Raw genomic sequence first — 15,254 nt, 5'->3', positions numbered from 1 at the left:
AGTGTCCTTCGGCGTCTGTGCGGGGACCCCACGGTCCCCACACCCCTTCTGCTGCCACCCACTCAACAAAATGAGCGGGATCGGTGGGAAAGAGAGAGAGCGCTTGCTGTCAGAGGCGCTGATTTCCTTATGAAAACAGAGCGCCAGTAAATGGCAGTTCCAGGCGGCAGCTTTGAAGGCGCCAGCCCCCAGCCAGGATGACCTCATTGAAAATGCGCGCCGTCTCAGGCACGGAGTGGGGGACTCTGTGCTCCCACAGAGGCGTCCCCTGGCTTCGAAGTCAGAGGCCACTGCAGGCAAAGAGAAATATTGAGCCAAAAGAGTTTGAACAGAGCCATCGGGGTTCATCTTTTATTACCAAAGAAAGACTTGAAAAAGCCCAGGTGAAATTTCCTTCCATTGTCTAGGAAAATTCTCTGTAATTTGCCCCCAGGGAAATCCAAGCGCCTGGCGGCCGGGGGCGGGGGGTGGGGGGGTCACCTCCTCTGTCCTTCTCTCTTCCTTTCTCGGGGTAAATGTCTCCGGGGTCCCTGGAGAACGGAGTGGGTGAGCGGGGGCTGAAGGTCAGGGTTGCCCACTGTGGCCTGACTTTTAAGCTAAAGAGGTTTTTCTTTCTCTTGTTGCCATGCCAGGTCTAATTTGGTGGCATTATGCTAACGGGGAAGGCCCGCTCCTGACAGGAGGGGTTCAATGAGATTACAAGCTTTGCAGTCTGTCGGCAGCTCCCGCTGCCCGGACCTTAAATGGGGATTTAATGGCCAGCTTTATCTGTAGCGTATCAGTGGAAATCTGCTGTTTTCAGCAACTTAATTGGCACTGTGTTTGCAGGAGTTTTTCGGGGAGGTGGGAGAGCTGACCAGATTTTAATGCTGAATTATTTAGAGATCACACTACCAGAATGTCAGTGGAAATCTGTGGTGCGTTTTGTTTTTCCGAAGCGCGGAGAGCTTCTGAACGGGCAAGATGCCGGATTCTGCTGTGACGCCCGAAACTTTCTAAAAATATTCAGAGGGTCTGACGTAGTTTATTTATAGATGGGATGCACAAGAGTAACAGTTGCTCTCGCAACATATGTGCGGTGTCTGACTTGCGGGGCGGTGAGAACATGCGACAGACGGGCAGGGAGCTCTGCCCAAGCCGAGTGCGTGTCGGTCTTTCCAGAATTTTAGCAGATGGGATCCGTGTGTCCCTGGGGTGCATTACAGGTGACTGAGGCAGTGCAGACCCACATCGGGGCAAGGGACCCGTGTGGGCGCGTGTGCACGTGCACGTGTGTGCAGGACGGAGCACAGGCTGTGTCCAGCGTGCTGGCTGGTCTGTGTGTCAGGTGCGTACGTAAAGGCTGGACTGTATGAAACCACAGACACCCCATCCTGTCTGCCCTACAGACCCGTCGGTTACCCACGGTTCCATCCGGTGTGTTCAGAAGGACGAGCCTGAAGAGTCGGGTTTTGCAAACACCCACCCACAGAGGGAGGGGGGCGCGGTGTCCTCTCAGGATTTCCTGCAGCAGAGAGGGGACAAGCGGCCTGCGCCTGCATGGTGGTGGCACTCGAGGCGGCGGGTATGGGGAGCCCGGGAAGGGGGACACGTGGGATTGCTGGAGAAAAGGAGGCAGAAGGAAGGAAGAAAACGGAGAAAATGTTTTCCCGGCAGACACACCAGCATTGTCTGTTCCCAGTTAGGGTCAGTCCGGAAAGTTCAGGATTAGTAAATTTAATATCCTGTCAAAATTCTCATGATAATGAATCCCGGCCGGTGGCTGGCACCGCGCTTCGGCACTGCGGCTGGCGGAGATAGCGCAGCTCATTTATGAGCGGGAGGTGCGGCGGCGCCGGGCCCGCTGTCCCCGCCGCGCTGCGGGGGCCACACGGCCGGGGCCCCTCCGAGCTGCTCGGCCACGAGCCCCGGCTTCCCCGGGACAGTCGGGAACCGCCTGGTAGGAAAACCTACGCCCGACATGGTCTCTCCCGCCTGTTGTGGCGCCGCGCCAGCCGTGTCTTTAATCCAAAAGCAAGGGAGGAGGACGGACACCGAGACCCCGGAGCCGGGAGAGAGGAGAGCTGGCTGAGGACGGGCGGCTGCCGGGAGAGTCGATCGGCTCCTGGTAGCACGGCCTGGGCAGGTTTTAGGCTGCGGGGGTGAGGCAAGATGTCGTGTCCCCCAGCGAGGAGCGTGGAAACGAGAAAGTTCCTGTGCAATTTGTTCAAGGCTCTGCACCTCTGTAAGCAGCTGTCAGGTCCGTACATTATGGTACATTGAATCTGAATGAGGCTCTCAACATCAAAACCGTGCATCCATTATGATATCATCTCCCGCTCTGAGCCGTAATGCTTATTAATTCTGCACCCATACTCTCCCGGCTTCAGCAAATGTATTCCATCAGCCTAGCATTTAATTTAATTAGTACAGCTGGGCTCTCATTCTCCTCTCTGTGTCAGAGGTATTGTCAGCACGTTCTGCTATAACACAATTACTGATTGCTTTTAGATAGGCAGAAATATGATTAGGGTATTGGGTGGCTGTATCATAAGCCTTATTAGATTCATTTGAAATCTGGAGATAAATAGGAAACTTTTATTTGCAGTGTAATGAGATTATGCTTATTAGGCCGAGACCTCACAGCCTTTTGCAAAGAACAGTGTATCAGTAGGATTATACTCTGGGAGCACACTCTTTGCTCCCAGGATCCGAGCCGAGCCGTTTCTGAGCGCCTCCAAGAATTCGCTGTTGTCACACTGTATACGTTTTAGGATTATGGCCAGCTTGGCATCGTCTCCGTGATGAAGGGCACGGATATCCCTTTTCCTTCTCAAAGTCTGATGGAATACACATACCTCTCCAGATGGGATTTTATTTTATGAGAAGTGTTTTGAAAAATCAGTGCACAGGCTAAAAGAAATTATACTTTTAAACGTATTTATTTGCTTTTAAAGATGTTTGCATTTATTAGATGTCGCTTACAGAGATTGGCATATAATGAACATCGTAAAAATCCCTAGTGCTCAATCTCTAAAACATTTATCACCGCTGTTATTGTTTTGATAACAGCTTAGTACAATTCCAGAAACGTTTATTTTTTTCTTTGGTACTTATTTGATAATCTCAAATTTCTAATATCCGCAGGAACTTTCTCCTACCCGGAACAAATCACTTCTGAGTGGGGTGGAATGATCACGAAAGGGTTCATATGATTTCAGGAAATGTGTTGAAAAAGAAAGAATTCAAGATGGCAATATATTCAACTGTGCTAAAATTTGTCAAGTGCTCTTACTGGCTGTAAAATAAAGTACTTTTGCGTACCCAAGGAAAATGATGACGATTTTCCTGGGTATAAAAGTTGGGGAACGGTATACGTGAATTTTGCCTTAGGAAAATCCAAGGTGTAAAATCAAAATTGGCAACTTCACGCAGTGTTTTCAAACTGAGTTATCTCCTGTACCCCTCCCAGCACCCGCCCACTCCCTTTCCACCAGATAATTCATAACATTACTTGATTTAAATAAACCCAGGTAGGCAGTTTTCATGAATTCGTTTATTGCATGAGACGTGCACATACGATGAAGGTTCTTTGGTGTTAATTTCCACAGAACAAGAAGCATTTATTGCTTAGTTAAGGATGTGGCCAGATCAAGATACGTGAGGAGGAAAATGTGGGACTCTCACGGAATGAAAGCTAAAGAGAGATGGGGCTCCGGGGCGGGGAAAAAGGGAGGGTCCTTGCTAAATGGGCACAGAGTTTCTACCTGGGGGATGGAAAGTTCTGGAAATGGTGGTGGTGATCTTTCAAGATTGGGCATATAATTCATGCCACCGAATTATACACATAAAAACATTTAAGGTGGCGCATTTTTTATGTTGTATGTATTTTACTGTAACGAAAGGAAAAGAAAAGGAAGGGGGGAGGTGTGCACCGTGAGCGCGAGCCACAGGTTAAGAAGTCCGTGACTCCCTACTTTGGCTGGTGGATTTGCCAATGACAGTGAATTTTAAGTTCCCATTAAGTGAGATGTGTGTTCCTGCAAAGCTCAATTTGATCATTTCCTGCCAAATAAAGTATAAGAAACCGTAGCGAAGACATTCGTTCTTTCTCCCTCCCCAAAGGTCTCGCTCAGCCTTGGTAAGAATTGTGGGTGGCAACATTCGTATCCAGAATTAAAATCGGCCGACTCTGTTCAAGGATTAATAATCCAGAGAGGGACTGAACGAATAAGGAATGAAGAGACATCCAAAAAAGTGACATCTTTTCCCCAATGGCACTGAGGAGAAGGTGGCCAAGAGCCTTGCTCTCTGCTGCCATCTTTTTTTTTTTTTAGGTTTATTGAGGTATAATTGACAAGATCGTAAGACATTTAAAATGTCCATCGTGCTGGCGATGTAGTATACATTGTGAAACGATCCCCCCGAACAGCCAGCTATCACATCTGTGACCTCACTTAGTTACCTTTTTTGATAATGTGAGAATGTGGAAGTCCACAAATGTCAATGATACATCGGTGTCATCCAGGAGTCACCATGTTTTACATACACAACCTGCTGTATTCATCGCGTCCTGAAAGTCTGTGCCCTTTGACCAACCTCTGCTACCCCCACAGCCATGTTGAGTGGGGAGAACTGGAGGGGAGGCAGGGTGAGGAAAGAGGGAGAGTGGGCGTGGCCCCCAAAGGCAGCAGAAGCCCAAGGAGACCTGTAAACCCACCTCACCTCAACCCACACACCCCAGCCTCCCCATTCCTTCAGCAGACAATCGGACACAGCTCCACAGAGCGCTCGCGTTGCCCCAGCGCCGTCTTGGTGCTGTTGGCAAGTGCTGCTGGTGTTTGTGATTTAACTAAATATTGTTTGGGCTGCTCAAGTATGATTGCAAAAAATATATAAAGACTTGGTTTTTCTATGAAAACAAAATAGAGTATTTTGGAAAGACTATGTAAGAGCAAGCTTTTTTTTTTTTAATTTCATTTATTTTGAGAGAGAGAGACAGAGTGTGAGCAGCAGAGAGAGAGGGAGACACAGAATCCGAAGCAGACTCCAGGCTCTGAGCTGTCAGGACAGAGCCGGACGCTGGGCTAGAACCCATGAAGCAAGAGATCATGACGGGAGCCCAGATCAAGAGTTGGACACTTAACCGACGGAGCCACCCAGACGCCTATTTTTAAAAATACGGACTCACCCGTGGGCAAGGCCAGAGTCAGCTGCTAGGGAAAATCGTGGAAACCTAGGATCCTACATTCAGAATGCTGCACACACAAGTGGTTTTGATTGTTTCAGTGTGAAGAAACGTGGAAGGTGCACTATGCGTAGAAGTTGCATGGGAAACAGGGCTCTGAAGCCACGGCGCAGCCCTGGCCCTGCGTTGAAACACATGTGTGCCGTCTATTCCAGGCTCCAGGCACAGACCAACCTGTGTCCAGACTCCCCTACTCTAAGGCTCACGTGCCAGCCTTGAGAGCCTCCTCGCGGGGAGTCAGGAGGAGGACGCAGGGTGGCCACGCTGGGGCCCCGCCTGCACTTCCAAATGCAGGGAATTCTCCAGTGTTCTGTGCAGGTTCCTGGAGGTTGCAGTTGGGGTGGAACCAGCAGGTCCCAGTGAATAAATGTCAAGCAGAAGCACACCAGCAGGTGCAGCGGGTGTGGTCCAGGGATGGACACAAGGCAGGGACCAGCATGGAAGGGTGGAATGGGGAGAAGCATCAGAGCCGGCAGCTGGGGACCCTCCACCACCCTCCAAGGAAGGCTTAGGTATTCATCTGGAAAAGTCTCATTTAACCCATTTACCCATCACACGGACCCCTGTTCCCAGAAGTGAGGCTGCCCGGGGAAGCAGGTGCGCGCTGCAGGGCAGGTGGGAGGGGATGGCCTGGGTCTTGGCCCCGAGCTGCCCACTGGGGCAGCGTCCTAGAGCACTGGTCCTCCCCTGCAGAGCACAAGGCCTGAACATGATGTCTGCATGGCCCTTCCCACACCAGAGTCTGGTGCTCTGCGGCCTCATAGACCTCCTTCCTGGCCAGAGAAGAAATGAAAGTCTCTTACTTGGGTGTTTCTGCCACTCAGTGGGCCTCCACCTCTGTTGCCGGGACCGGATTATTCTCTTAAGTCTCTCTGTCTTCTCTGTGTATTTCAGCCACTGGGAAAACAGGACACAACCACGGCTTTGTTCCAGGAGTAGTGTGAGGGTTTAATAGCAGCACTGAGCCGCACACATGCTTCATACAGACTTCCACAATACATGTGACCTATGACACGCACACACACGTGTGCATGCACGCACGCACACTATCTCTGACACAGCCAACCAGCACGGTTGAGCCACTCGGCCCTCAACCTGCCACTGCGCTGTCACCCGGCGATTCCTGCTGTCACGCGACATAACTGACGAGGAAGAAACAGGTCTCCAAACTACGTCTTTGTATTCAGATGCACCGTGAGCTTACTGAGTCCTTTACCTCTAATCTAACCCAGCCAAGCTAACCTGTTACCCACACAGCACAGGTTTTCTTTTCTGTTTTGACCAAACACAAAAGGTTTGAAAACATAAAAAAATAAATAAGGTGGGTGAGAGCAGGTGTTAGTTTCCTGGGGCAACAGTGGCAAAGCAGCACGGACCGGGCGCCCCAGACAACTGATGGTCTCACCACCTGGAGGCTGACACCCGAGACCGACCCACAGGGCTGGGTCCTCTTGTGGCCGGCAGGGAGGATGTGCGCCAGGCTCTCCCGGCTTCTGGTGGCCGCGGGCAACCTTGGCCTTCCTTGGCTCATGGAAGCATCGTTCCAACCTCTGTTGTCCCACAGTCACCTTCCCCTGTGTCTGTCTCTGTGTCTCTTCAAGGACACAGGTCAGAGTGGATTAAGGCCCTCCTCCAGCATGAACTCATCTTAATGGATCACATCTGCCAAGACCTTCTGTCCAAACAAGTTCCCGTTCCAAGGTAGGGCTTCAACACGTGCATTGTGGAGACACAATTCAACTCATGAAAAGAGCAGAAAACATTTTGCTCAGAAATGACGGGAGTCATGAAGTGTGCCAGGAGAAATCACCATGATTCCCGTTCCGCGGCATCTTCTGAATAGGCCCAACCAGACCAGACGGAGCCCACGGCTCGTCCTAAACCCTGGTGACGGCAGCTGGCGGTCCACCCTTCCATTTTCACCACAAAACCACATGGTGGTTTACTGCAACTTTCCCTGAAATAAATTGGCAATCTCACTGCATTTCTAAGAGCATCTGTGTCATGGGTGGCATCAGGAGAAAAGGCAGATTGGAGAGACATAGAGACTAGACATCAGGAACCACACAGATCGTCCAGAGAGTGGGCAGAGCCTCACAACCAGGTTGGAGACTTGGAAGTTCCCACATAGTGTGGACTCTGGGGCTGAAGCTATCCAGCCTGTGGGCCCTCCCTCCAGGGCAGCAACGGGGTGGGCCCTGAGCCAGGCCCACTAAGCCGGACGCTGCAGGGTGGAGGCCCCAGCACGCTGTGAGGGCTGGCGGGCAGCCAGGGGGAGGTGGCTGTCTCGGGCAGGTCACCATCGACATTTGGCTCTAGGCGATAGGATTCAGGAGCCGTAAGTGAAGGGTCTGCCTCTCACCGAAGGGTCAGCCTGCCCTCTGGCAACGGCCATGGACCAGGGCCCACCTGATACCCCGAGGTCCCAGAGCCCTCACCCCAGCCTTAGCGCCCTTCAGGGGAACCCCATTATCCAAATTTTTCCCAGCAACATTTCCCGGTCAGAACTCAGCCTCACCTCCGTCTGCCTCCACGGGGGCTGTGCCCCTGACACAGAGATGAGCCTAGAGTTCACTCACCCTACCCTATCTCCTGAGAGGCTTGTCTGCCATGTCCTCGATCCCAGACTCATCCTGGTGCTGTTCAGCACACAGAAAGTCACAGCCCCATGGGAAGGGCTGGAAAGATGTATTTTTCAAAAGCACCTTTGTTATTTGTGACAGTCTATCGAGGTTGGGAAATACGTCTTCTGTCCTCCGGCTCCTGCCACGGCTCACCAGTGCAGGTGCTCCTGGTACCTCCAGTTACTGATGAGGACACGGCCCAAGGGAGTGATGCACCCACAGTCACACAGCTCGGGGGCTTGGGAGGCCACTTCAGACACCACTGCATCCGTGACAGACACACTGCCAGGGTGACAGGAACCGATATTTGGGGGGTTGGGCAGCTCAGGGTCTCTGGAAACCTTGTGATTCACACTCATAAGCACATGTATCCTTCACCTTTAGCCTTGGTGAAACACTGTACTTCTCAGAAGCTATCTCCCCGAAGAAAGCTCTGCAAGTGTGCCAGACCACAAAGGGTGGATGAGCTTAAACAACCCGGTGGGTGGGGACAAAGGGAGCGCTGCATTCTGGGAAACTCCCACCCTGCCACCCCCAGGGTCACTGGGCTGCGTTATTAACTCCAAGGCAGATAGCATCGCAGTGGCTTTCAGAATAGCCGGTGCGCTAAAATTTTGTTTAAAAGGAAATTGTATCATTAGGTGCTAAGTACGTGTTTGCCACTAAATAAAAATAATTTTGATCTCTGGCCTTGTTTTGCAGGCAAAACTGTATAAGCAGGAAACAAGGATAGTCAGTTTTCCTGGAACTAGCGGGAGAAATGACAGTGTAATCATCGCTATATGTTTGTTTGATGTAGATTCGAAGGTAGAATCATAACAGAAGTAATTAGAGTAATTATTGAAGTTAGCATTTAAGCCAAAAGCCCCAGGGAATATTACACGTTTGTTCATCTGAGCCCAGCCTGCTTCCTGTTAAAGCTACGGCCAAGACAAAATCCTCTGCTGGTCTGTTCTTTGGTGAGCACCCGTTTGGAATACGTCCCCGCCTCAGGGCCACGGCTCCCTGCGATGTCCTTTGTAGGCTACTTGACGATATCATCCAAGGAAGCGGAAAGTAACGAGAGAGAGCATTAATCCTTCTAGAATTGCCATCCCATGCGTGACGACCATGTGTTTTCCAGAATCGTGCCCCAAGGCGAGAAGGTTGCAGGCAGCGCATTCTGGATGCAAGAGCCCAGAGTCTAGCTGTTTGTCCTTTCAGATCTGTAGGGACCCAAGTCCTTCCCGCCAGAGTAACTAAGTGTGAGCCAAGGTGGCGGAATTTTATAATCCGCTTCCAGACCTAAATTCACTTCTGGGTGCCCCTGTCCTGAAAATAACTGGTCAGAAAAATACCGAGTGCCACGGCAGACTTCGATTTATTCTTGGCTCGTTGGGTTTTAATCATTTTACTTAAACCTACGGACTTCAGTAACGAGGGTAATTGTAATCCTCACCTGGGGTCAGAAAGGATAATGGAGTTACCCGTGAACGGTCTGTACAAATTAGAGTGCACCATCTCAAGTCAGGCGTGTACATCCTGACTTGCACCTACGTTACCACTCTGCGATGAAGCTGGGGGCGTGATCTCTAATTATGTGCTTATTTACATAGGACAGAAAGTGACTCAATCGGAAATGAGACGGGGTCACTTGGGGGTTCAAATAACCCATCCATTAATTAAACCACCTGTCTCTATAATCCATACGTGAACACCACCCATATAGGATTTAGGATGTAATCAAAGAGGGAGATACAAATGTATGTGTGTGTGCAGAGCAGTTTGTGGGACAGGAGAGACTCAGTGCACGTTGTGTGAGCTCTCTGCCGTGTCCGTGTCCTGGTCCCGTGACCCCAGGCACGTTGTGTGAGCTCTCTGTGCCTCATTTGTCTCCTCTGTAAAATGGGGGTGAAACCCTGTGTCCTGGGGTGGCTGTGAGGACCAGGCGCAATGATGCGTATGACACAGCGCAGGGCTGGCACGCAGTGGGCACCGGGCGCATGCTGGTCATGGCCTCGATGGCAGATCCTGTGCCGGTGACCAGCCAGTCCTGCCCCAGAGGAAAGTGAAGCATCTGTCCGATGGGAGTCATTCTCTTTTTCTCTTACAAGAAGGAGAGTTGGGGCACGTGGGTGGTGCAGTCATTTGAGCGTCGACTCTTGCAGCTCAGGTCCTGATCCCAGGGTCGTGGGATGGAGTCCCGTGTTGGGCTCTGAGATGATCGTGGAGTCTGCTTGAGATTCTTTCTCTCCTCTCTCTGCCCCTCCCCCATGCGCACGTGTGCTCTCTCACTCTCTCTCTCTCTCTAAAATTTAAAAAAAAAAAAAAAAAAAAAGGAGGCTCCAGGGATTGAACTACCAAGAAAGTTTGAAAGAATTCGATTATTTTTTCCAACTGTGGATCACAGCCCTGTCCTCACCTGTGGTGACAGTTCATTCCCGCTCCCCAAGCCATAACTTCATTGGGAACCTCCTGCTTCCTAGACCCGGTCTCTTCAATGGCTCTCTGCAGACTGGCCGGCCCGGCCCCCTGCCGGGAACCACCATGTCCCGGCCCACGCTCCTTGTGCTGATTCCCACAGCCACCTTTTGGTCCCAGAAAGAGTCACAGGACTGGGAACAGTTGGCTGGGACAAAACCCATTGGTCACATAAAGAGTTTGGTATACAGATGGTCACTGAGCCTTATTGTGGAAGAATTTTAAAATAACTACTAATTAACATCAAAGCAACTTTCAAAGAACATGACTCAGGTTTTCTGGCTGTTTGGCCATTCAGATGATCAAGGTTGGTGACCCCTTACACACCTGTTCCACATGTTCTCGGTGTGAGTCTTTCAAATAAAAGGCAAGCTCAGACCCTAACTGCACTCGTGTCCCAGGCAAGCAGGGGCCCCTCCCCGTCAAAAGGTGTCCTTTCCTTCAGAAACCCAAACCATAGCAAACGACACACACATCTTTGTCCAGAGCCCTGAATTCACTGAACTTGTACCCACGTGACATCGTTAACAGACTGGACTCTGGCAGGTGCTGAGAGCAAACAAAGGTGGCTGTTCACACGGGAGAACTTTGGGTGTCAGAGTTACTGTGTCCCAGGCACCCCGTTCCTGCAGCAAGTGCCTGGCGACCGTGGGCACTCAGAGAGGTCACCTCTGCAGCTGACCATCACATCCAGCCACTGAAGCCCTTCTCATCTTCATCACCTATAAAAACCCCTGAATGTTAACAAATGGTAGACATAATGTGTGGAAAGCGATACCTGCATTGAAGTGACGTGATTGTGGTCACCTTCGCCAGCATGTACACAGTGTTGGTGGCAGTGAGGACCCCCAGGTGTATCCATGTGGTTGTAAGCATTCTCTGCAGTGTTTTCAACATGGCAAACCTGGAGAATTCTGAGAGACCAAAGCAGACAGCTCCATCCAGGAGCACGCTATCTTGGGTGGGGAGTGGGGAGGACAGAGCTCCAGCCGGGAGCACACTGTCTGGGGGGAGGGGGGAGATCAGAGCTCTAGCCAAGAGCACGGTGTCTGGGGAGGTGGAGAGACAGAGCTCTAGCCGGGAGCATGATGTCTTGGGGGAGGGGGGGAGGACAGAGCTCCAGCCAGAAGCACGGTGTCTGGGGGGAAGGGGGAGGACAGAGCTCCAGCCGGGAGCACAGTGTCTGGGGGTTGGAGGGACAGAGCTCCAGCTGGGAGCACCGTGTCTGGGAGGAGGGAGGGAGGTTCCTTGGTGGAGTCAGCTGGGAGTCTGAGTGGCAGAACCACCTAAAAGAACACGCATCCTGTGGCTTTGGATGTCGTGTGCCTGAAGGTCCGTGGGTCCAGGTGGAGAGACTATGTCTGGGATGTCCTTCATACATCTGCAAGACTTTCAACCTAAAGGGACAGATCAGTCAGCAAAGGCGGACGCGTCCCCCGACGTGGTGAATACAAGAAGACCAAAACCAAGAAAACAGTTGCTGCCCTGAAGAAAACAATAACTGGGTGGGGGCAGGGAGACGTGCACATACTTTTTAAAACCAAGCATGTGAGGTAGGGCCACGCGGGGACCACATGGCTGTGAGCCAGCAACCAGAGATTGGAGGATGCGATCCCCACTCTGGCCGCACAAGGCTCCCGGGTCTGCAAAGACGGTCGGTCCTGTTTGTGTGGGAAGGTCAGCAGTTGTGCAGCTGTGGGACCTCAATGACCACCTCCTGTGCCTGTGAGTCCTCGTGGGTCGTTCCAGATGTGCTCAGAGGCTCTGTCCAAGGAATTACTCTGGGAAGAGGCCCGATGGAAATACACTAATGGTCAATAAGCCTTACACCCTTTGCCAGAGTGATGTCACCGCAAGTTGAGACACCACTTCAGAAACAAGATGTTTCACTGACTTTAAACTGCCCGATTAAAGCAGTCGAGTGATCTGTTTAGCTAACGGCAGCTGGGGGTTACAGGACTCTTTAAAGTGAGGTGTGCAAGGTTGTGGACGCTGCTTACATTTCCTGCGTCAGCCCCAGGCTGCCAGACGTGGAAAACAGTGAAGCTCCCCGAGTCCCCGGCGTGGTTCTGACACGGCCCCACAGCCCACCCCTTTCTTCTGGAGCTGCTGACGCTGCCCAGAGCAGCTGAAGAACACACAGGATGATCCCTCTTCAACATGCTCCATGCATCTCGAGGACTTTTTGGTAAAAGGCATACTTCAAAAATGCAAAAATATAAACTTAAATCAGTCACCCAAGCCTCAGTAAAGGCTGTGCTAACGAGAAGGGAGAGCCCACGGGCTCCCACCCCCTGCCAGCCACCCTTCGCAAACTGGGGAGGGGGGCGTGCGGAGGGCGGGCACCCCGGTCCCTTGAGGAGATCTGCATCCCTGCCCAGCAATCTGGTCCAGTCTTCTGGTGGCAGGAAAGCAGCTGTTGGTTTCCCAGAGGGTCCTGAACACGCCGTCTCTGTTCCAGAAGCTCTTAGAACTATCTGCCTGTGTCCTGGAGGCCCGGTCGGAGTCCACCACCCGGCTCAGGCTGACGCTTTCACCCCTCAGTGGGCGACCCCCTGTCCCCTTCCACGGGCCCTCTGACCTGAGAATGAGATTTCTGTCCACCTGGCAGAGACCAGCCAAGCGAGGAGATGGTGATGTCCAGGGGCACAGTGGATGTCCAGTGCCCATGCTGGCACGAGGCATTGAGCAGCCAGCGTTGGATGAAGTCCCGGGTGCTGGACGAAATGGGCCAGTGGGCATCCAGAAATGTGAACAAAACAGTCACGGGTCAGAAAAGTGGCAGAGGAATGGCATGGGGGGGGGAGGGGGAGGGGGACAGCTCATCTCTCGTGGGTCGTGGCCCGTGGGAAATGTATTCCTCTACTTCCTGTCCGCAGGCCATCCTGCAGGCTGCTGAGCATCCACAAATGTCGTCCACGTTCTTTCTCTCCCTGTCCACGCGATGCTCACGTCTCATCCACTGAAGACACCTCGCGATCGGTGAGGGAGGGCACGGCTCCCACTGCGCCATAATATTCCTACATGGGGGTCAGCCCGTCGAGACTTCCTACACAAGTCTGTGCTGGGGCGGCCCCTGCCCCCCCCATCCACCCTACACGCCTGCAGCGTCTCTGCCTCGTCCATCACCTGCCAGTGGCCCCAGGGCTGCCTGCCCTGGCCCTTCGTGCATGTCCCTGCGTTCACTGTCAGCCCTTCTCCCTTTCATACTACAGTGTCATAGACTACATTCCCTGTGCCGTCGTCTTCACTCCCGTGACTCAGTTATTTTGTAACTAGAAGTTTGTACCTCTTAATCCCCTCACCTGTGCCACCCATCCCCTACCCCCCCACCACCCCCACTGGTGGCCACCAGAATGTTCTCTGTATCTATGAGTCTGTTTCTGTTCTGTTTGTTTTCTTTGGTTCCACATGTGAGTAGAATCATGTGGTCTTGTCTCTCTCTGGCTGACGAACCTCACTTAGCAAGATGCCCTCCAGGAGCCTCCATTTTGGTGTCAGTTCCTTCAGCAAATGTCTAGGCGTGGAGTCCGGGTCTCTCTCACGCCCCACGCAAGCTGGCCCGTCCCCGGTGCGCCTCGGCCCCCAACCACCGACGCTGCCGGTGCCCTCCTCTTCCCGCCTCCTCCCCCTGTGCCTTCAGGTGGGCGCCCCAAGACCGCGGGCCCAGCGCCCGAGAGCCCCACTCCCCTGAGTCGTTGACCCACAGCCACTGACTGTCCCTCCTCGGGCCTGTGCACGCGGGGAGGAGGGGCTGCCTCACGGTTGGTGTTGGGTCCACGTCTCACCCACGGAAGCGCCCCGGGGGGCGTCACAGCCAAACAGCCTGGAGGCCTGGAGCCTGAGGTGAGGCAGGGTTAGCTCCTTCTGAGGCCGTGAGGGACAGTCTGCACCAGCCTCCCTCCCCGGAGTGTAGACGGCCGTCTTCTCCCCGTGTCTCCACGTCAGCTTTCCTCAGTGCATCAACCTGTGTCCCAATTTCCCCTCTTTGTAAGGACGCCAGTCACACTGGATGAGGGCTATTTCCACCTACCACGACCCTGTCCCCCGATAAGGTCACGGTCTGAGGCACTGGGGGTGAGGACGTGGGCATATGAATTTGGGGTGCGTACATTCAGCCCACAGTAGCACCTCCGTCCCGGATTCGGGAACAACATTCCCAGGGGTGTGCGGGCCACTTCCCCGTGAATGTTCCCCATCAGGTAAACACACCACGACTGCCCCAACCACAGTCCCCTCGAGTCTGAGCTCTCTCCTGCTCCAGTGTCATCAGTGATCTCCGCCACTTTTCCTCTTCTAAACCCGCCCCTTCCCCATTCCCTGACTGAAGTTCTGTCTTTCCATATTGACCTTTGGAAATCAATCCTGCCTCCTCCAAGAAGCCTGCGGGACTGCCCCTGGGAAGTGCCTTTCTCTCCGGAAATCCCTGTATCCTTTGGTGTCTGGCAACGCAGCCCTTTTGCCTGAGGAGTACTTGCTCTCCCGGGAAGCTGTGTCTACTCCCCTGAGGCTGGGCGGCGTCCAGCATGGCCCATCTCGAGTGTCCTGCACTCAGAACACTGGTTCTCGGTACCACTTGCTGATGGAGATAATGGTGAGACAAAATGGGGTATCAGAGGAGTGAGACACATCCGACCTCCCGTGCCCCGGGAGAGACGTGTGTGTCTCACATATGTGGTGTCAGTGTTCCCATAATGCTGGCTGTGAAATAGACCATTGGTTCTATTGAAACTGATTTATTGAGGATCACATAAACTTGGTGTTTACTTATGGTTGATTTCCTCTGCAGAGAACATTTGAGGGTCCCCCAAAGCCACATCCGGCTGAAGAGAGCCTCATGTGAATATACATGCACACATGTGCACATGCCCCGACCCCACCTGCCCCCTCACCCGCCACATGTGTTGTGGGACCCCAGCCCCATCTGGAGTCACAACCCGCCC

General features: G+C 52.7%; 1 protein-coding gene across 3 annotated transcripts in view; it reads left to right on the top strand.

The window, feature by feature from the left end:
* Positions 1-15,254, top strand: part of LOC131519405 (uncharacterized) — a 344,031-nt gene that overhangs the window by 226,391 nt on the left and 102,386 nt on the right. The gene's annotated exons all lie outside the window — the stretch shown is intronic.

The sequence above is a fragment of the Neofelis nebulosa genome, chromosome 1 (genome assembly GCF_028018385.1).
Source record: "Neofelis nebulosa isolate mNeoNeb1 chromosome 1, mNeoNeb1.pri, whole genome shotgun sequence".
Classification (NCBI taxonomy): domain Eukaryota; kingdom Metazoa; phylum Chordata; class Mammalia; order Carnivora; family Felidae; genus Neofelis; species Neofelis nebulosa.
This window is presented reverse-complemented; position numbering and strand designations above follow the sequence as displayed.